Here is a 22,424-nt window from a genome sequence, read left to right as displayed (position 1 = left end):
AATGGACAAACAATTGAACGAACGGCAAAAACTCCCGGCAGGGATAACACGTCTCACCAAGAGCATGGATGTCTAAAGAATGAATACTAGTCACATGTACTCCCGCTTTGATCTTAACCAATGAGGCTATGGGTTTGAGCCCCAGCTGCGACTGACTTAGTTCGATAAAAAATAGGTAGCAACTGTTCGTTCACCAAGTACTCGACACTTTGAAGTGAAAGTTATGGCTCCTTCGAATGAGACTTAATAACCAAGGCAGGCGTAGGCACAATAAAGATCCCTCACTGCTCAATGGCCCTCAGTGCCGAGTAAAGAATTAAATTTGAAGCCTTTCACCGGAATATGGTGGAGTCTCTATATGAGTGAAAAATTCTCAAACGGGACTTAAAACAACATACAATCAATCAATCCTATGTTTTCCTATGTAAAACTCTGATCTCTCATTGTGGCCCCACCCTACCCACCCTTAATTTGAATCTACACTACCTGAGGATGCTTCTATAATATAATGACTAATGGCTTGTTCTTGAGCAGAAGATTTTTTGAAAATGAATCCTGTATTTTTTTCTTATGCAAAATTTAATTGACCCACTGTTGTGCCCTCATGGTTTGAACAAACTTGATTCTATAATACCTAAGGTTGCTTCTGTATAAATATGACTAATAATGGCTTAGTTGATTTTAAAGATATTTCCTATGTAAATGCATTTCACATTAGAAAAGGATTTACCAAGAGAAAGTTTCAAAAATGTAACTAACTAAGCAGTAATTAATTAACAAAGATAGCATTGAAGTCTATGGGGACAAGCGATTTTTTAAAAATAAAAATTCAAATAATAATAACATCAATAAATACTGTCATGGAAAGATGCATTAAAACATAAGAAATAGAATGATTTTTTTTTTTAACCAGATAAGTTTCTTTTTGTATAATTTATTTTTTATTAATTAAAAACAGAGTGAGATAACCCTTACCAAAATTCAAGGTCATAAATGAAGACACATCCCACAATATTACACGCTAATAGTAATAAATGGGAATGATGTCTAAATATACTGAGTATTCAACACCTACACATCTGTTATGCATTCAATTTCATTGAATCTGTTGCTATTAGGGATGGAATACCTTAACTTCTTTATTGCTGATTCCGCATCCAACTTCTTCAGCTAGCTTCTGAATGCCTGACTTTCCCAAAGCTTTGGCTTATATACCTTTTGGTTTGGCTAATCCATTCCAAGGGTTGTCAGGTAATTCCATTATTTGAGGTCTTCAATGTGTTTTACTCAAATGCCTCTTAACCATTACACCTGTATATTCCTATGTAAAACTTTGACTGTTGTGACTTCGTCATACCCCTGGGGGTCATGATTTGAACAAACTTGATTCTACACTACCTACTTCTGTTTTAATATGACTAATGATGGCTTAGCTGTTCTTCAGAAGAAGATTTTTAAAGATATTTCCTACATATTCCTATGGTAAACTTTGACTACACTACCTACTTCTGTTTTAATATGACTAATGATGGCTTAGCTGTTCTTCAGAAGAAGATTTTTAAAGATATTTCCTACATATTCCTATGGTAAACTTTGACCCCCTGCTGTGGCCCTGCCCTACCCCCAGGGGTCATGATTGGAACAAACTTGAATCTAAACTACCTTAGGATACTTCTATTATAATATGACTAATCATGGCTAATCATTTGCTGTTTTTCAGAAGATTTTTTCAGATTTTTCCTATATATTCCTATGTAAAACTTCGACCCAATCTTGCGGCCCAGCCCTACCCCCGGGGGTCAAGATATGAGCAAAATTGAATCTAGAGTATGTAATAAAGCTTTCATATAAGTTTCATTTTTTCCTGCCCAGTGGTTCTTGAGAAGAAGATCTTTAAATGATGCCACCAAATTTTCACGAATTCTTAATTATCTCCCCTTGAAAGAGGGTGTTGCACTTCCTGTGAACAAACTTAAATATCCTTTACACAAGGATGCTTTGTGGCAAGACGAAAGAGGGACGCTGGACACTCTTTGATCAGAAAAGCTCACTTGAGCCTTCAGCTCAGGTGAGCTAAAAAGGGTCAATTTCAAACACCAAAATGTGCCACACAATTAGGGAGTGAAAGTAAAGAGGAGGGAATTTTACCTGCACAATAGAGCAGACTGTCTGAGGAAATGCATCAGATGGATTCAGAGATTCCATCAATTATGGAAAGAGAAAAAATGCTCATAAGGCCAAGGTGCCATCATCTCCTTTGGCCAAGGAAGCTGAAAGATAAAAGTTTTCCACAGTGATTAAATGAAAATGAATCAAATCAGTCTGTCAAATTTTGCATAAAGCAATGATAACAAAGCAAAATTTCTCAAGTATTCTTATATGTACAAATTAAGGTCTCACACAAGGAAATAATTTCACTATATGTTACTATGTAGCTTTAATTAAATTAATTAATTAATTAGACTCTCAGCAGATAATTCATGAAAGAGAAAATAGAGATTAATGCTGAGACAAAAATTTGAGATCAGAAAAAATACGCCTTACGCGGCTTTAAACAAAGAAAATTGACAGTAAACATACCTACCCTGAAATACACGTGGGTTTCACATGTTGACAAACAGCATCCAGGAAGTTGACAAACAGTCTACACACCATCCAGGAAGTTGACAAACAGTCTACACACCATCCAGGAAGTTGACAAACAGCCTACACACCATCCAGGAAGTTGACAAACAGCCTACACACCATCCAGGAAGTTGCATCATGCACATCTAAAAAAAGAGTTCCCTTTAATTCAGTGGCAGTATTCTGCTAAAGATATGATGTTCCTAGTACATGAGTCCAAAATTAAAACTGTAGACCTAAAAAAAATTTGCTGAAAACAAAAAAAGAAAAAGAAATTGTCTCTCTCTCTATATATATATATATATAGAACTACAATTGAATAAGTTCATTTTGATTGGCTATTTCCTTGCGTAAGACCTTTAAGACAACTAAAAGTTAATGAAATTAAATAAAATTTGCAGAAAATGTCTTTTAGTTATTTATCTTTCATATACTAGTGTATCAAAATTTATCTTTGTCCTTAAGGGATGAAAAATAGGAGATAACTCTTCCTAACAGATTATTGAATTTTAGGCTAAATTTCTATACAAATTCATCTACAGTTTATTAATTTCAAAACTTAAAAAAATTTTATGAGTTAATTATTGAGAAAAAAAATTAGAATGAAATGCAAGTTGAAATGTTGGGGTTTTTGGCTATCTGCTTAAAAGTTTATTGAACTCTAATTAATAAGCTCTAATTAGTTAAGAAACAGGAAGTTTACTGATTTATACGGAATTAATTAGCAAAAAATTGAAAATCTTAATTCTAAAACAAAGTCAGAGACTGGAAAAAATGGTGTCAAAAGAGACTTCAATAATGTACCTTGGAGCTTTGATAACAGTGGTCACTGATTAATGGCTAGTGATTAAGATAAGGGGTTCTTTAGCAGTGGGGGGGTGGGGGGGTGATGAGGCTTTTCCATCAGTCATCAAAGAATGGAGTTTCTTTTAGTAGACCAGGCAGCTCTAAAATAAATAAACAACACAAAAGTTTACAATACTTAAAAATGTGCACCACATACAATAGCATATTATTAGAAAAAGTCTACAAGTGTATGATTAAATAATAATCATGCCAAAAAAAAAGGGACCAAAATGGTTGCATCAACATCAATACAAAAAAGGAAGTAATCCTCACAATAAAGGCTAGAAGAATATAGGGACCACCAGCCCAGTCCAATTTCTAATTCCAATGAGAAGACTAAGTAAAGAAGAGTTTCGGGACATTGTATGGCCACAGAAAAATGGAATGTTTGCAGATAAAGATGCCAAGAGCCGAAGCAGTGAGATGAAGATTTTGCGACCCGGGCCAAGTGAAGTTCAGCCTGTAGACTCCTACATGGAAGCTGTGTCAGATGACCCAAACTCAAAACTATATAAAGTCCTTCACCAAGAAAAGATTGCTAAATTGCGGAATCAGGCATTTAAAGAACACTCAGATAAGTTTCCAGACTGTGACGGTTCACTGGACTGGAACCAGCATGGGGAGGAAAAACGAGGCCTGGCATGGATCCTTTCCATCCGATGTAAGAAGTGCCACTATACCAGTCACCGAGGAAAGCTTTACGAAGAGATGAGGAGATCTGGAAGGGGACATAGAGTTGCACAGCTAAATGTGACCATGGCTGTCGGTCACCTGGGTACCAGTCTTACAACAGAGGGTATGCGTGGTATGCTTCTTGGTGCAAATATTGAACCAGCATCAGCCGCCAACATGCAACAGACCTGCAACAAAGTGGGGAAAATTATCACCAAAGTAAATAAAAACAGTATGAAGAAAATAAGGCAGAACATTCAAGAACTTAATAAAAAATGTGGACTTCCTGATACCGCTATCAGAGTGGAAGGAGATGCCAGGTATAATAATGCCACCTTCAGTGCCATTGGAAAAACCCCATTCCAAGCTGCCATATACCGTAAGTCCGTAAGTGAAAATGTAACTCAAGAGGAAAAATGTTGTGGCAGTGTTCTGTGGCAACAAACTATGCAAGAAGGGCACACACCTACGAAGCAAAGGAAAGGAAGTTACCTGCCCAGGACACGAAGACTGCACTGCAACCGTTCCTCCGGAGACCACCATTGGAGTTGAGAAGAGATGGGCCGCAAACTGTATCGGGGAGTTACAAAGTGATGACCGTCCACTCGTCATTTCCCATTTCACCAGTGATGGAGATAGTGCCGCTGCATCTGGAGCATCTGTAAAACAAGGACATGTGATTGAAAACCTTAAAGACTTGCGTCACTTCTTTGACTCTCAAAGAAAACAGACTGTTAAGGCTCCATTCAGCAGTCACACGTTTCTGGGAAGAACCAAAGCTATAAGAGAATCCATGCAGAGAAGATTTGCCTTGGACCTGAAGCTTCAATGCAGGACAGAGTACGAGAATTGCTGCAAACACTACTCCGGAGACTTACCTCTGATGAAGCGGGCAATATCCACTGCTGTTGGTTCCATCATAAGCTGCTACCAAGGACAGTGCGGAAAGTCTTGTCACCTGTCACGGACTGAAAAGCAATAAGTAGAAATCTTCAGTGTTGCCTAGTGACTTTGAATTAAACATGACAGAAGATGACATATGTTTGTTAAAAGACTGTATAAATTTGACTTTAGGACGAAGTAATCTTGATAGAATTAAATATCATACTTGTACACAAAAATCTGAATCTGTGAATAGGGCATATTTAAAATCAAATCCAAAATGTATTACAAGTAGTAGAAATTTGAAAGTAGAATACATAAAGTTGTGCACTCACTGAATAGCGGTCATGGAAACTCAACATTGGAACTTTGTGAATCTGTAGGGGCACCTGTTATAAAAGGAAGTAGAGTGGTCCATCACCTAAAACAACAACAAAATAGGAAAAATTACTTTAAAATTAAACAAAAAAAGTTAAAATATAAATCTCAGTGAAAATACTTTAGATCTAAAAGATATCAGCTGTACGATAAAAAATCTGAAGACACTTACTGTAAATCACTAACAGATCCAAAATTAAAAAGGAAGTTGTAAGACTGTAAAGGGGGGGGGGGGGGGGGGGGCATTGATGCTGTGTATTTAATTTAGATGTATGAAATTTGTATTTAATAAATATTTTGTGAATTGTCTTACATGTAATAATTGTTGCTATGTATTATTATGCACTGAATCTATTCAACTGTGTAAATGGGGAAAATGTGGATATGTAAATGATGTACAATTGTATGTGTAAAATGTGACATTTTCTTATACGAGGGAGTCTGTGCATGTAAATATGTTTTATTCTTAATCATTTATCTCATTAGAATTATTTTAATTAATAATCTTGTTTTTCTTACCTGTCTAATGAACACAACAAAGGTTACAGAGGTGATTGGTAGAAATACGGGTATACGGGTGTCGAAACTTTCCGTTGATGACCAGACTACATGCCGCATTGTATATCCGCCATTTTTGATCTTTAAAAGGGGAGACTACTCCTGAAATCAAAGAAATTGTAGTCAAAATGAGAGTTACTCGTTCCTCTTTAAGTCTCACACATGGAAATAATTTTACTGTATGTTACTATGTAGCTTTAATTAAATCAATTAATTAATTAGACTCTCAGCAGATAATTCATGAAAGAGGAAATAAAGATTAATGCTGAGACAAAACTTTGAGATCAGAAAAAACACGTCTTATGCGGCTTTTAAGAAAGAAAATTGAGTGTATACATACCTACCCTGAAATACACGTGGGTTTCAAATGTTGACAAATAGCCTACACACCATCCAGGAAGTTGACAAACAGCCTACACACCATCCAGGAAGATGCATCATGCGCATCTAAAAAAAGAGTTCACTTTAATTCAGTGGCAGAATTCTGCTAAAGATATGATGTTCCTAGTACATGAGTCCAAAATTAAAACTGTAGACCTAAAAAAGGTTGCCGAAAATGAAAAAATAAAAAGAAATTGTCTCTATATATATAGAACTACAATTGACTAAATTCATTTTGATTGGCTATTTCCTTGCATAAGACCTTTAACTATTTATTTATCAGATTATATAAAAAACTTGAAATATGTCCATAGGACATGAATGCCCCGCCAAGGGTATATTAGTAATGCAACATTTTAACACAAATTGAGAAAAGTGAGGTCAAGGTCAAAGGAAAGGTCAAGGTCAAAAAATATTGCTGCAGTTGAATAGCTTACATCAGTATGTATCAGCATATGACGTTTGATTCAGAAACTAATTTAAGAAAAGTGAGGTCAAGATCAACGGAAAGGTCAAGATCAAAAAATGTTGATGTAGTTGAAAAGGTTACATCAGTATGTATTAGCATATGAAGTTTGATGAAAATATTAGGGATGGTTTCTTTAAAACTGAGCTAAACACTAATTTAAGAAAAGTGAGGTCAAGGTCAAAGGAAAGGTCAAGGTCAAAAAATATTGATGCAGTTGAATAGCTCTCATCAGTATGTATCAGCATATTAAGTTTGACACTAATTTAAGAAAAGTGAGGTCAAGGTCAAAGGAAAGGTCAAGGTCAAAAAATGTTGATGCAGTTGAATAGCTCTCATCAGTATGTATCAGCATATGAAGTTTGATAACACTATCTTGAATGGTATCTTTAAAATTGAGCTAAAAACTTATTTAAGAAAAGTGAGGTCAAGGTCAAAGGAATGGTCAAGGTAAAAAATATTGATGCAGTTGAATAGCTCTCATCAGTATGTATCAGCATATGAAGTTTGTTAAAAGTATCATGAATGGTTTCATTAAAACAGAGCTAAACATTAATTTAAGAAAAGTAAGGTCAAGGTCAAAAGAAAGGTCAAGGTCAAAAAAATGTTGATGCAATTGAATAGCTTACATCAGTATGTATCAACATATGAAGTTTGATTACACTATCTTGAATGGTATCTTTAAAACTGAGCTAAACACTAATTTAAGAAAAGTGAGGTCAAGGTCAAAGGAAAGGTCAAGGTCAAAAAATGTTGATGCAGTTGCATAGCCCTCATCAATATCTATCAGCATATGAAGTTTGATAAAAATATCTTGGATAGTTTCTTTGAAACTGAGCTTTGAACAGAGCTAAACGCAAAGTGTGACGGAAGGACAGACGGAAGGACAGAAGGACGGAAGACGGACATGACAAACACTATATGCCCCGGCCATATTCATGGCGGGGCATAATTAACCCTCTAAGAATGGAATACATGTCATACACAATTACATGTAATACATGTTAATACATGCAAGGTCAAAATGATACATGCAGCTGAATATCATTTTAAAATTTATGAAAAAAATTAAAAGCATTATACATCATGTTGAAGTTCTGTATGTCATGTCAGTAAGTCTAAGGTAAGTAACTCATATCTGCTGCTATGCTCTTTTAGCTGCGTTGATTGTTCTATGCAAATGAACCATTATGACTTTACCTAAGCTTGCTAAACAAAATTCCCACATACTTCTACATTCTGGAAAAACAGCTGAGATGTGAAATGAAATTGTCTCACTGCACCAGCATCATGCAGAGACCTGGCTGTGATGGACTCCTTGTGAGGGACCTGGCATCTAATGACAGATGCAGTTACCTGAGCAGAATGGGACTCCTCTGCATGAATATTATTTGTTTGTATCAAGGCAGTACAATTATTATGAGGATGAAGAGATCAAATCCCTGGGTAGGAAAGATACACACTCTACACCATGGTCTTTAAGTTGGACTTAGTCACTGGGCAACCCCCTTTAGGTAATGGTACGATGAGGAAAAATCTTCCTTCTACTAACACTGCTCTTCTTTCTTGCAGTCCCTACAAAAAACATCAAATAAAATCATGCTCACAATAGAAACCCTTAATGAGGCTGAATGTCACCAGCTGGTAGATGTCAACACCCTTAGGGGAAGTGACTCCCCCACGACATCCCTGTACGGTGTATTGGCATGAACAATAACCCTTGTACTCAGAGGTGGGCAAAACACCATTCCAGCCAGCAAGACAGACTGTGTACTCATTTGCTGAGAATATCACAACCAAACATCAAATTAATAAAATGGTTACTGAAAATAAAGTTTGCTCTAAACATAGCCACTTACTGGATGAAGGCACTGCTGACAAGCACTGCAGTCCTGGGGTGTGTGGGGCAAATCTACCAGTGCAGCATACTACTGGGGATGAGTTCACCTGGGTTAGGGAGGGGATGGCAGAACTCCCTTGAAGAAAGGGAGGTAACCACTGATCTGGACAGCTCTACTAGTCAAGCTGCAGATTTCTTCTATGAGGATGGTCTGCTGCAAAGTAAACAAATTCATTATTTTGACACTCAACATTTGTCAGAGTCCATCAGAAAGTCAACAAGAGGCTCATGGGCCTCATTGCTCACCTAGCCTCAGCTCAGGTGAGGTAATAAAAAAGACCAAAACAGTTACAGGTCATGCCAAAAAGACCTAAGGCAGGAAAAAAAACAAATTTGTGCATAACTTTGCCCTTGATAGATGTACAGCTGAGATAAATCAAGATCAGGCAGTACATGCTAGAGATGCAGATAAATTATTTTAAAACAAGCTGTCTTTTTTCCATATGTTTGCAATAGTGAAGTGTTACATGGGAGCTCATGCATTACACAGAAAACACTCTCTGATGTGCAAAGGGTCAGGGGTTGAAATATATGGTAGTCCTAGTCATTTTAGCAGGCTAGTCATTTTAAGACTCAGGCTAGCTAATTTAAATGTAATGATAGTCCATCGCACTAGCAGAACGGGAAAAAAATTTCTCGTCAGTTCACTTTCTCTTTTCTATGTAGACTGGTTTCTTTTGACTGAGAAATAGTTTAATTTGTTTCTGTCACCAAAATGTGTGAAACTTTAACTTGTTACATTTTCATTTTGCATAGAAAAATTGTCGAGCTAGTTAGTTTGAGGTTTGGGCTAGTAATTTTTTTACTAATTAGTAGCCCCTGGGCTAGTGGGATTTCCAGGAAAATTTCAACCCCTGAAAGGGTTCACTAAATAATAATTATGTTAGCAAGAGTTGATTTGAACTTCATTTCATTTGGATAAGTCAACATACATATACACTCAATAATCTGTATACACTTAAGATTCAGAAACAAATTGATGCTGCAACTTATATTAATCTGTTTCCTTGAAATAATTTTGAACAATAAATGTTTGTTTTTTGTTAACATCTCCCTCTCGAATATTTTGTACTCAAATACAATGTAGAGACACCACCATTGCTGGTGGAGGGCTGAAAATTTAGACTTACATGTAGACTCAGCACTCAAGGCCATTGAGCAGTGAAGGGACTTTTTGTGTGCCAGCACCTACTGTGACACAGGACTTAAGTTTGTTGCATCCGGTCTCATCCCCATGAACAATAAATGTACGTTTGCCAATTTTGAATGACAAATAATTAAGTAAAATAAAACATTAAAGTAAAATGAAAAACAAAAGGCCCATGGGCCACAACGCTCACCTGAGTAACTCTGGCCTTGCCGTTTTTCACCTGATCCCCCCCCCCCCTTGTAGTACTTATTGTGGCCCCGCTCTATTTGAACAATTAGAATCTAAACTACCCCAGGATGCTTACACGTAACTTTCAACCTTTCTGGCCCAGTGGTTCTTGAGAAGAAGATTTTTAAAGATTTTTTTCTGCATATTTCTATGTAAAACTTGGATTCCCTATTGTGGCCCCGCCCTACCCCTGGGGTCATGATTTGAACAATTTATGCCCTGTTCACATGGAGAGTTTAATTCACAGTAAATTAATGCAAAGTAAAATGATGCGAATTAATCTAATGTGAATTAAATTGCGTTCACACGACAGCTAATGTGAAGTAAACTAATGCGAATTATAATTTTATTTCTACAACAAGGCTACTCAGTGAGGTTTTTATGACGTCATTTACAAATCATGTCATATTGTGCAGAGCAGGTACATACATTTGACATAATTTAGTGATTAACATAATTTTCCTTTGTCTTCCACTCAAAAATAGCACAAGTACCCATATTTCACCATCGACATGTGGCCTGTGACTTAAATCTGCCTTACGCATGCGTTAAAATTTAATTTGAATTAGCTTCACTTAGCTAATGCGAAGTAATTTAACGCGCAGTATAATAATTCAAATTAAACTAATTCGCATTAAATTCTCCATGTGAACGCGGATCAAATTTAATTCATCGTAACTTATGTTTAATTAGAATTAAACTCTCTGTGTGAACAGGGCATTAGAATCTACACTACCCCAGGATGCTTCCACATAAGTTTCAGCTTTTCTGGCCCAGTGGTTCTTGAGAAGAAGATTTTTAAAGATTTTTACTACATATTTCAATGTAAAACTTGGATTCCCTATTGTCGCACCGCCCTACCCCCGGGATCATGATTTGAACAATTTAGAATCTACACTATCTCAGGATGCTTCCACATAAGTTTCAGCTTTTCTGGCCCAGTGGTTCTTGAGAAGAAGCTTTTTAATAAATGTTTTAATGTAAAACTTGGATTCCCTATTGTGGCCCCACTCTACCCCCTAGGGTCATGACTTGAACAATTTAGAATCTACACTACCTTAGGATGCTTCCACATAAGTTTCAGCTTTTCTGGCCCAGTGGTTCTTGAGAAGATTTTTAATGACCCCACCCAATTTTTGTCTTTTCTTGATTATCTCCACTTTGAAGGGAACTTGGCCCTTCATTTTAACATTTTACACTCCCCTTCATCCAAGGATGCTTTGTATCAAGTTTGGTTAAAATTGGCCCAGTGGTTCTTGAGAAAAAGTTGAAAATGTGAAAAGTGTACAGACGGACGGACGGACAATGGACAGCGGGTGATCAGAAAAGCTCACTTGAGCTTTCAGCTCAGGTTAGCTAAAAACAAGAAGTCTGTAAGCGAATGCTCATTAGTAAAACCCCTGCTCTGATGTGAATCTAATATACTAGGGCTGGGTATTGAGCGAAAAAAAATCGATACGATACGATACAATATTTTATAATGTGATATCCGATATATTGGATTCTTTAACAAGTCTATCAAAAAAGTCTTATAAATCATTTAATGCATGAATTTAAAAAAAAACTTAATGTTTTATAATCCATTTCAAGTTCCTGTCTCACTGTCATTACAAATTACATTTCAAATTCAAACTTTTAATGACTGTGAAATCAACATGTTAAAATAAAGTTGTCTATGTATTTTGTAATATTTATCTAAGATGTGCTATCTGCTTAATGATTATATCATTATTGATCAATTTTAATTCAAAACAGTGAAAATATAACCTTTGGTGATTGAAATTCCCAACTTTTTCACAGATTTATCAGAAAATCTGCCTGTCCGATACGTAATGGAAGTTATTGTTTTGATACGATACATCCTTAAATATTGATATATATTGATATATTGATACAGCCCTAGAATATACCCTCTCATGTTGACACTGAATTCATACAAAATGAATCCCACCATATGGCATGCCTAAACAAAGAGTGTGCTAAAATTTCAAGCATCTGCGCTGAGTAGTTGCTGAGAAAACTGTGACGGAAATTTGGTACGAACAGATGCACAGATAAACAGGAAGTTATCATGAAATATATGAAGATAACGAACAGTATTCAAGCTCAAAAGTCCATTATACAATACAAAATAGGAGCAGAGCAAACACGGACCTCCAAACATCAGAGGTGGGATCAGGTGCCATGGAGGAGTGAGCATCCCCTGCCGACCGGTCACACCCGCCGTGTGCTCCTTGTCATGATCGGGAAATAACGAAATGATGACTTTAAACGAGACAGCTGATATTCTTGTTTCATCAACTTATTTGTCAATAATTTACCTCGTTTTAGAAATTGTACATACGTACAATTGTACATACGCAAGAGCATGCTCTTGCGTATCGAATCAACTGAGAGATATATTGAGCATCCCCTGCTGACCGGTCACATCTGATTCAAACAACAAGAGGCCCATGGGACACAACACTCCCCTGAGCACATTGGCTAGGCAAAAGCACAAATCAGTTCAGTATTGAAAAGATTACAGGGAAGGGGGGGGGGGAGGGGGGGCGGCTAGAATTTTACACTACTTGATGATGCTTCCATGTCAATATAACAAATGGCTTTGTTGTACTTGAGAAGATTTTTAACAAAATTTTTGCTATATATTCCTTTGTAAAAATTTGATCCCCCAGTGTGGCTCCTCCCTATCCCAGGGGTCATCATTTGAACAAACTTGAATCTACACTACCTGAGGATGCTTCTATATCAATATGACTAAACATAGCTTTTCTGTTCTTGAGAAGAAATTTTTATGCCCCCAGATCAAAAGATCCCGGGGGTATATTGTTTTTGTCCTGTCTGTCTGTTTGTCTGTTTATCTGTTTGTCTGTTTATCTGTTTTTCTGTTTATCTGTTTGTCTGTTTGCCTGTCTGTCTGTTGTCAACTTTAACCTTGGCCATAACTTTTGATTGGTTGGAGCTATGACTTTCATATTTCACATGTGTATTCCTTGTGACAAGACCTTTCTTTGGGTACCATCATATTTGACCTTTTGACCTTGACCTTGGAGTTTGACCCACTTTTGCAAATTTTTATGAGACTTTAACCTTGGCCATAACTTCTGAACAGTTGGTGCTTGGGGTTTCAAACTTCACATATATATTCTTTGTGACAAGGCCTTCCTTTGGATACCAACAACTTTGACCTTTTGACCTTGACCTTGGAGTTTGACCTACTTTTGAAAAACTTTAACCTTGGCCATAACTTTTGAACGGTTAGAGCTAGAGCTTTCATACTTCACATATGTATTCCTTGTGACAAGGCCTTCCTCTAGATATCAATCTCTTTGACCATTTGACCTTGACCTAGGAGTTTGACCTACTTTTGAAAAACTTTAACCTTGGCCATAACTTTTGAACGGTTAGAGCTAAGGCTTTCATACTTCACATATGTAATCCTTGTGACAAGACCTTCGTTTGGATACCAACCACTTTGACCTTTTGACCTTGACCTAGGAGTTTGACCTACGTTTGAAAAACTTTAACCTTGGCCATAACTTTTGAATGGTTGATGTTAGGGCTTCAATACTTCACATATGTAATCCTTGTGACATCACCTTCCTTTGGATACCAACCACTTTGACCCTTTGACCTTGACATAGGAGTTTGACCTACTTTCGATAAACTTTAACCTTGGCCATAACTTTTGAATGGTTGGTGCTAGGGCTTTCATACTTTACATATGTAATCCTTTTGACAAGACTTTCCTTTGGATACCAACAATTTTGACCTTGACCTTGATGTTTTACTTACTTTTAAAAAACTTTAACCTTCGCCATTACTTTTGAACAGTTGCAGCTAGGGCTTTCGAATTAAACATTTTTTATCTTTTGGTCTGGATTTTGACTTGCATTTGAGAAACTTTAACCTTCGCCATAAGCTGCCATACGGGGGCATCAGTGTTTCACAAACACATCTTGTTTTCTATATGTTCTTATGTAAAACTTTCAATCCCAGATTAAGGCCCCACCCTACCCCTGGGGGTCATCATTTGAAAAAAATTGAATCTACACTACCTGAGGATGCTTCCATATCAAAATGATTAATCATGGCTTTCAGGGTTCGACACTAACGTTAGTCTCAGACGAATACATTTTCATTCGGACTAATAAAATATGTGGCTAATTAGTCCGAACGGACCAATGAAAATTTCTGAAAAACAATATGAATAAATTACCGATGTCCGATTCTCGACAACTTTTACTGGAAAATCCTGTGTGTATTTTTAGATTTCTAGCTTTTGGCGGGTAGTTACACAATGCCGGGTCAATTCAGCTTAATTTTTCGACTGATCAATATGAAGTATAAGGTTTTAGCGATCATGATTTAGTATGACACTTTTAAGAAAGATGTTGGACGTTTTGGATGTTATGTAAAGATAAAAAAAAACGAGATCGGGAATACGATCGTACTTGCTGATTGCGAGATTTCAATGAATCTGTGGAATAATATATTTCACATAAATACTTTGTTTATATAAAAAAAATAATACGTATATTAATTGTCATGTTAAATTAATGTTAAAAAACATTGATTTTCTTTTTTTTTTCTGGACGGACCAATAAAATCGCGTGCGGACTAGTAAAGGAATGAAGCACTAGTCCGGCTGGACTAAAGCCTTAAAAAGTTAGTGTCGAACCCTGGCTTTGCAGTTCTCAGAAGAAGATATTTTTGTACATATTTCTATTTAAGACTATGATCCTCCACTGTGGCCCCACCCTACATCTGGGGGTCATGATTTGAACAAAATAGAATCTACACTAGCTGAGGATGCTTCCACATAAATATGACCAATCAGGGCTTTGCTGTTCCTGAGAAGAAGATTTTTAAAGATTTTTCCTATATATTTCTATGTAAAAATTTGATCCTCCATTGTGGCCCCACCCTACCCCCGGGGGTCATGATTTGAACAAACTTGAATCTACACTACCTGAGGATACTTCCATATCAATATGACCAATCAGGGCTTTGCTGTTCCTGAGAAGAAGATTTTTAAAGATTTTTCCTATATATTTCTATGTAAAAATTTGATCCTCCATTGTGGCCCTGCCCTACCCCCAGGGGTCATGATTTGAACAAACTTGAATCTACACTACCTGGAGATGTTTCCACATGAGTTTCAGGGTTAGGGTTCCTGGCCCTGTGGTTCTTGAGAAGAAGATTTTTAAAAGATGCTATTGATTTTTCACTTATTCGTAATTATCTCCCCTTGGAAGAGGGCATGGCCCTTCATTTGAACAAACTTGAACCCCCTTTACCCAAGGATGCTTTGTGGCAAGTTTGGTTAAAATTGGTCCAGTGGTTCTGGAGAAGAAGTCCAAAATGTGAAAAGTTTAAAGACAGGCGGACGGACAGACAGACAGACGGACTACAGACAAAATGTGATCAGAAAAGCTCACTTGAGCTTCCAGCTCAGATGAGCTAAAAATGAATCCCACCATATGACATGCCTAACAAAGCATGTGCTAAAATTTCAATCATCTGCACTGAGTAGTTGCTGAAAAAACTGTCGGAAATTTTGTACAGACAGATGCACAGATAAACAGAAACATGACATCGGATTCGAACAAAAATGAATCCCACCATATGGCATGCCTAAACTAAGAGTGCGCTAAAATTTCAAGCATCTGTGATGAGTATAGTTGCTGAGAAAGTTGCCTCGAAAATTTGTTTTTTTCCATAGATGTCCCTTTGTAAAAATTTGATTCCCAATTGTGGCTCCTTCCTATGCCCGGGGGTCATAATTTAAACAAACTTGAATCTACACTACCTGAGGATGCTTCCATATTAATATGACTAATCTTGGACCTGCTGTTCTTGAGCAGAAGATTTTTTCCCAATTATTCCTACGCAAAACTTTGATCCCCCATTATGGCCCCACCCTACCCCTACCCCTGGAGTCATCATTTGAACAAACAAACCTTAATTTACACTAAATATGGATGCTTCAATATCAATATGACTACGGCTTTGCCATTCTTTACATGTAGCAGAAGATTTTTTTAAAGATTTTTTCCTAATTGTTTTGTAAAAGTTTGATCCCCCATTCTGGTCCCACTCTACCCCAGGGGTCATTATTTGAACAAATGTGAATCTACACTACCTTGAATCTACACTACCTGAGAATGCTTACATATTAATATGACTAACCATGGCTCTGCTGTTTTTGAGCAGAAGATTTTTAAAGATTTTTTCCTATTAACTCCTATGTAAAACTTTGATCCCTCAATGTGGCCCCACCCTATCCTGGGGGGTCAACATTTGAACAAATTTGAATCTACACCCCTGAGGATTCTTCCACATTAATATGAATAATCCTGGCCTTCACTGTGCTGCACTCAACAAAAGTGAGAATTTTATGGAAATACCCCAGGCATGACTTCAACTCACCCAAGTATGCCCTATCCAAGTGATCCATCAAGAGGGTCCTGGTCACAAAGCATCAGCACCAAACATGGCCCTGGCATATGCCCTTTAGGATACTTCATTAAGGGCAAAGACGGCTAGAGAATTCATGGGCTGACTAGATGTTCATTCCACCTCCCACTAAGGCCTCTCTCCAGAAGCTCCTGTTAAAAATAAGCAAAAATATTATAAACCTAAACAAAGAAGATATGCATCAAAATTAAGATACAGAAAGTGAAAGAAATCAACAAGACCCAAAGCAACCCTTATAAAGATGTCACTGACATCTCAATTGATGCCTCTTTTAACAGAAATAATGTTCAGCTGCAAGACCGAGGCTGGACAGAATGCCAGTCAAGCCCCTGCTTTGGTTGTTCAAATTTCAATACTGACAGAAAATATATACTTGCCTATGCTCTGCAAAACAAACTCTGCTAAACAGGCACATGGGTAAGAGGCAAGGGAATGGAAGTGGATTGTCCAGGTGGTCATCCGAGTGCATGCCCTGAATCTACCACGGGCAGCACCCTTTTCAGAGTATGAGATGCCTGGAAGGACATAATATATGGCACAAAGCTGGCATTACAAGATAATCCGGTATGTAACCACAGATGGCACAAGTTAAATTGATGCGAAGCTTTAATCGGCCACAAAAATATATCATTTAAGCATTTTAAAGAATTTTCGCAAAAAGGAATCCAAAGGAAAAATTCAAAATAAAAAAATACATATACCATGCATGGTACATTTCCTTTGAAAACTTCTCCATAATGCCTTAAATACTTTTTCTATGCAATTTTTTATACTTTGATTTTCAACTGTGTGATCAAAAAAGTTAATAAATTCATGGATATAAAAATTGGATAGTATCAACATGAAATCAGTGGACTCAAATACAAATTCAACAAATGTCTAAAATGTCTGAATGCTGACCAAAAAAAGGACCTACAAACTTCACATGCTGATATCATGGATTTTTGTCCTGTGGTAATGCCGATGTTCTATCAAAACATGTGAAGTGCAAAAAATAACTTAATTAATTAAATTAAATTAAAAAATTGTTGTGTCATTTGCAACTGTAATTAATGTTCGCTTCTAAAAACTTTTACAATTTATTAGTTATGCAGTTTAATTCATATCCGTAAACTAAATACATTTTGTTTCTATATCTTATACACGCCCATCTTGAGGAGCAGTTCATGCAGCAACTTTTTATAAAATCATAAATTAACGAATATCTGATTAGAAATGAAACTAAACTGAAACCTAACAAGATGTGTTTGTGAAACACTGAGGCCCCCGTATGGCAGCTTATGGCGAAGGTTAAAGTTTCTTCAAATGCAAGTCAAAATCCAGGCCAAAAGGTAAAAAATGTTGATACCCAAAGAAAGGTCTTGTCTAGAGGAGTACACCTGTGAAATTTGAAAGACCTAGATACAACTGTTCAAAAGTTATGGCGAAGGTTAAAGTTTTTTAAATAAAAGTCAAACGTCAAGGCCAAGGTCAAAGTGGTTGGTATCCAAAGGAAGATCTTGTCACATGGATTACATATGTGAAGTATGAAAGCCCTAGCATCAACCATTCAAAAGTTATGGCCAAGGTTAAAGTTTTTCAAAAGTAAGTCAAACTCCTAGGTCAAATTCAAAAGGTCAAAGTGGTGGTTGGTATCCATAGGAAGGTCTTGTCGCAAGGATTACATATGAGAAGTATTAAAGCCCTAGCTCCAACCATTCAAAAGTTATGGCCAAGGTTAAAGTTTTTCAAAAGTAGGTCAAACTCCTGGGTCAAGGTCAAAGGGTCAAAGTGGTTGATATCTAGAGGAAGGTCTTGTCACAAGGAATACACATGTGAAGTTTGAAACCCTAAGCACCAACTGTTCAAAAGTTATGGCCAAGGTTAAAGTTTTTCAAAAGTAGGTTAAACTCCAAGGTCAAGGTCAAAAGGTCAAAGTTGTTGGTATCCAAAGGAAGGCCTTGTCACAAAGAATACACATGTGAAGTTTGAAACCCCAAGCACCAACTGTTCAGAAGTTATGGCCAAGGTTAAAGTTTCATAAAATTTTGCAAAAGTGGGTCAAACTCCAAGGTCAAGGTCAAAAGGTCAAATATGATGGTACCCAAAGAAAGGTCTTGTCACAAGGAATACACATGTGAAATATGAAAGTCATAGCTCCAACCAATCAAAAGTTATGGCCAAGGTTAAAGTTGACAACAGACAGACAGACAAACGGACAAACAGACAGACAGGACAAAAACAATATAACCCCGGATCTTTTGATCTGGGGGCATAATAAAAACAACCATTAAGATAAAGTATAAAGCGAATTTTTAAAAGTTTTATTCATGACTTTTATGTTTGTTATTGATAAAGAATTATTTCATCGAGGCAATGAAAAAATAATGCCTCAATTCCCCATGTGCACATTCTAACACAACTACAAATAGATCGGCCGCTCCTGCGGCCGATAACAACATTATAATAATGTGATAAATTTACCATGATCGTTGTCTTTCATATGTAGCTCAAGGGGACAGAGTGGGTAAGGAGGTGGGTGCCCGAGACAGGTGTCCCCCGATGCAGGTCTTAAGCCGCTGATTGTTGATGGTTGTGTAACAACACTGTGTGTTGTGGCATAAGTGAGAAGCAACAATAAATGCTGCATCATCAAGCATCCCATTCATGGTAACGATGATGTAACATGACACTGAGCCTATAGTCTAGTGTGTAGATACACATGCATCCTCTGCTTGTAGCACACAATCCGTGACAACACCATACTTGTTGTTGCTGCTTCTAGCCCCCGTTAAAATAAGACACTGACCATTGCAATTGCACCTTATCCGTGACGTGTAATTCCTAATAAAAGAAAAAAAAAACGTTTCGAATTCATGTTCAAAAATTGAAAGTAAGCAGACAGATCAAGACGCAATCGGAACTTCTCGGGCCTTTCCAATACAATTGCAAGACCTCACGACCTAACGTCATAGATCAAATTTGCATATAAGAGGTCAAACAGTAAGCAATCAGGATATGAAGTCTTAGATTTTTAAGCGACTTATTTACAATTTCCAATGAGTTAAAATTTTGGGTGGAGACCCAGTGATTAGAACTCTTTATTTTAAGATTTCATGCTACATTCAAAAATTCTTGAGTCGGAATATTGGCAATGTTAAAGAAGGGGAATCCTACTCTGAGAAAGAAAGAGGGGGAAACTTGGCTTTAGCTGTTTAGTGTGAAATTTCCCCGGGGGGATACTTATCTAGAGTACAAATTCTAGGGGAAAAGCTGACTATGGGGAAAATCCTACTCTACAACACCGGAACACCTCGAAAAAATAAAGTAAGAAATCTGAATACTTAGGGAAAAAACAAACGAGCAAAAAAAGGTTGCAAAAAATACAACGAATAAAAGTTGTTATGTAAATGTCAAATTACCCGCCGTTTCATTCTTAAACTTTAACGCCATGCACTTCTTTGTTCGTGTTGTCATGAAGTGAAAGGTTGAGTGGATAGTTAGATATGTCGAAGAGGTCTCTAGATCTGTGTCTGGCTATGTCTCCTTCTAAATCTGGAATTTCTATTTTTTTTTTTTTTTTGTTTTTTGCTTGTCAAGAATTTTTTGGGTAAGAATTCTTTTTTGACTGGGGTGGACTCCCCCCCCCCCCCCCCTGGAAAAAATTCCTTGATCTCCTCCTGGTATATCAAACTGTCCGTGAATGATAACCGAATCTGATCCGCTCCATACATTCTTTTCATGTAGTTGTAATGGAAATTAGACATGACTAGCTTAGACAAATCCAGTATGGTCTGTCCAGTGTAGACAGGTTTGTTCAAGAAAAGCTTTAAAACTCTTTGTTTTCAACTCCCACTAGATTCATTCGGCAAACCTCGGCTGATGATGAGGTACGAATCGACCGAGGTGTGTCAAGTGCCACTAGATTATCAATGAATACATGTATTTTAAAACGATCGAAGGATGGTTTGCCACATAATTTCTTCAGTTTTCTTTCTGCATCTTGATATCTACACGATTTCTTAACTTCTACACAGTTTTACCAAATACGGCATTGTTCATTAATTTGAAGAAATATTTTTCTAAGTCGTTTTTTGGTATTTCTTCTTTTGCTGGAATTGAAATCGATGTAGGTTTTCAGCCAGGGTTCTTGGCGATACTCTAAAATTTGGTGTACTTTAGTAACTTTCATCCCTAATGATAAATAAAGTTGCAAGTTTCGATAATGTAGGACGTAATGTTTCTTATTTTCTAAAGTGCATGGGAATTAGTTAAATGTCTTTCCATGTCCTCGCATTGTGAGCCCGTCTCTGGCGTGTAGTTCCTCCCAAAGTTGTTGACTGTAACGGGAAAGTTCCGATCCTCGTCTTGTACGAGTTTGTGTTCAGGGGCCAGAGGGTAACAGTTGTGATAATACTGCAAGTCTGATGGATACTCTAATTCAACCTCTAAAGTATATCCTATCCGACTGTCTGTAGAGACTTGTGTGACATCAGAATGATCCCTTTCACTCTCATTCAACCAGCGCATAAAGCCGATGGGGAAAGAAAACGCATGACACCCCCGTACAAATTATTGGCGTCCAAGTAAATGAGAAAGTTGATAGGTTTGGAAGGGTCATAATTTTCATTCAAAATCTGAATGATTAGCCTCGCTAAATTTTTTGCTAATCATGGACACTCCACCGCGTAGCCCTAGTCCAAAAAAATTATACCTGAGAGATCTGTAATAAGATCTAGTGAAATCCCTGTCATTTTCAAAGCAGCATCCCAAGCAATTAAGTCCTGGGGATGTGCAGGCATCAAGCTTGTAATATAATCTAAGGTAATGTCTCGGAGATGTCGGCTAATAAGAGAACGTCAATGAGCACATATAATACGCTCCTTTTTAAGACGATTGTAAAACGCTTCTTTGGGTGGTAAATTCTTTTCCTTAAATCGATCATAATTGTCGATGTAATCGTAACAGTACACGTTTTTTTTCGCGCAGAGTCTCTTCACCTTTAAATTTTGAAATGTGAAAGTCCTTCACAGGCTAAATTCTTGACGAAGTCGTTTCCAAAGAGCTGGACATAAACTGGAATGAATCAATGAAACGTAAATCTCCAATAATAAAGCTCACGTAACGCTCCATGTATCACAGGTACTTGTGGACAGGACCCCCCCCCCCTCCAATATGCCCCACAGGTCAAAAAATATTTTTATGTATTTTTTTCATAAATTATTCTTCTAGTACACATTTACAATGTATTCCATATAAAAATTAAAAAAATAACGCAGAATTAACGTTTTACTAAAAAATCATACCCGCGGTATTATAAAATAGAGTCTAAGGTAAGTCACTTCCATTTGTTTACACTGGACCCCTCTTGGATATCAGGCCCGAAACATCATTTACCTAATACATGTCACCGAAATGTGTCATGATATCTTGTTTCGGTAGATATTTTTGTCTTTAATCGTGCTATTTAATAGCCCAGGCATCCCATAATAATCCGAGTATTCATCGTCAAACGTGAAAAATGCTACAAGATTTGGAAATGTCAGAGTAGAAATTACGGAAGTGATGTAAAAACGACACCTAGCGTGTAACTCTCGAGTTCCGAGTGTTATAGAACTAAGGGAAAAGTCAGAGGTCTACGAAAAAGTTCGGGAAAATTTTGATAAAGAAGTCGAAATTGATTCATTAGAATTAAATTCTGCTTAAGATTTTCGAGATGAGCGAGGGTAGTCGTCAATATTCCCTTTAAAGGATGTTATCATTGATACCAAGTAGCGGTTTAAAAATCGCTTAAACATTTATTTACAACTTACAAGATATGTAACCCCCCTTCCCCTTCTACATGGACATGCTTGCAATTAATTCCGATAATATTAAGC

General features: G+C 37.0%; 2 long non-coding RNA genes and 1 pseudogene across 2 annotated transcripts in view; all 3 read right to left on the bottom strand.

The window, feature by feature from the left end:
* Positions 1-22,424, bottom strand: part of LOC133179387 (uncharacterized) — a 276,577-nt gene that overhangs the window by 120,478 nt on the left and 133,675 nt on the right. The gene's annotated exons all lie outside the window — the stretch shown is intronic.
* Positions 4,035-5,182, bottom strand: LOC133181420 (uncharacterized; annotated as a pseudogene).
* Positions 5,211-6,402, bottom strand: LOC133179341 (uncharacterized). The gene is made up of 3 exons (XR_009720098.1): positions 6,306-6,402; positions 5,923-6,063; positions 5,211-5,446 (listed from the first exon to the last, which is right to left on the bottom strand). It is a non-coding gene; the product is annotated as an uncharacterized LOC133179341 (long non-coding RNA).

This window comes from Saccostrea echinata, unplaced genomic scaffold, assembly GCF_033153115.1.
Source record: "Saccostrea echinata isolate AGI-Se365-2 ecotype Australia unplaced genomic scaffold, CSIRO_AGI_Sech_v1 ptg000001l, whole genome shotgun sequence".
Taxonomy (NCBI): domain Eukaryota; kingdom Metazoa; phylum Mollusca; class Bivalvia; order Ostreida; family Ostreidae; genus Saccostrea; species Saccostrea echinata.
The sequence above is the reverse complement of the archived record's forward strand: the minus strand, read 5'-3'. Positions and strand labels throughout refer to the sequence as shown.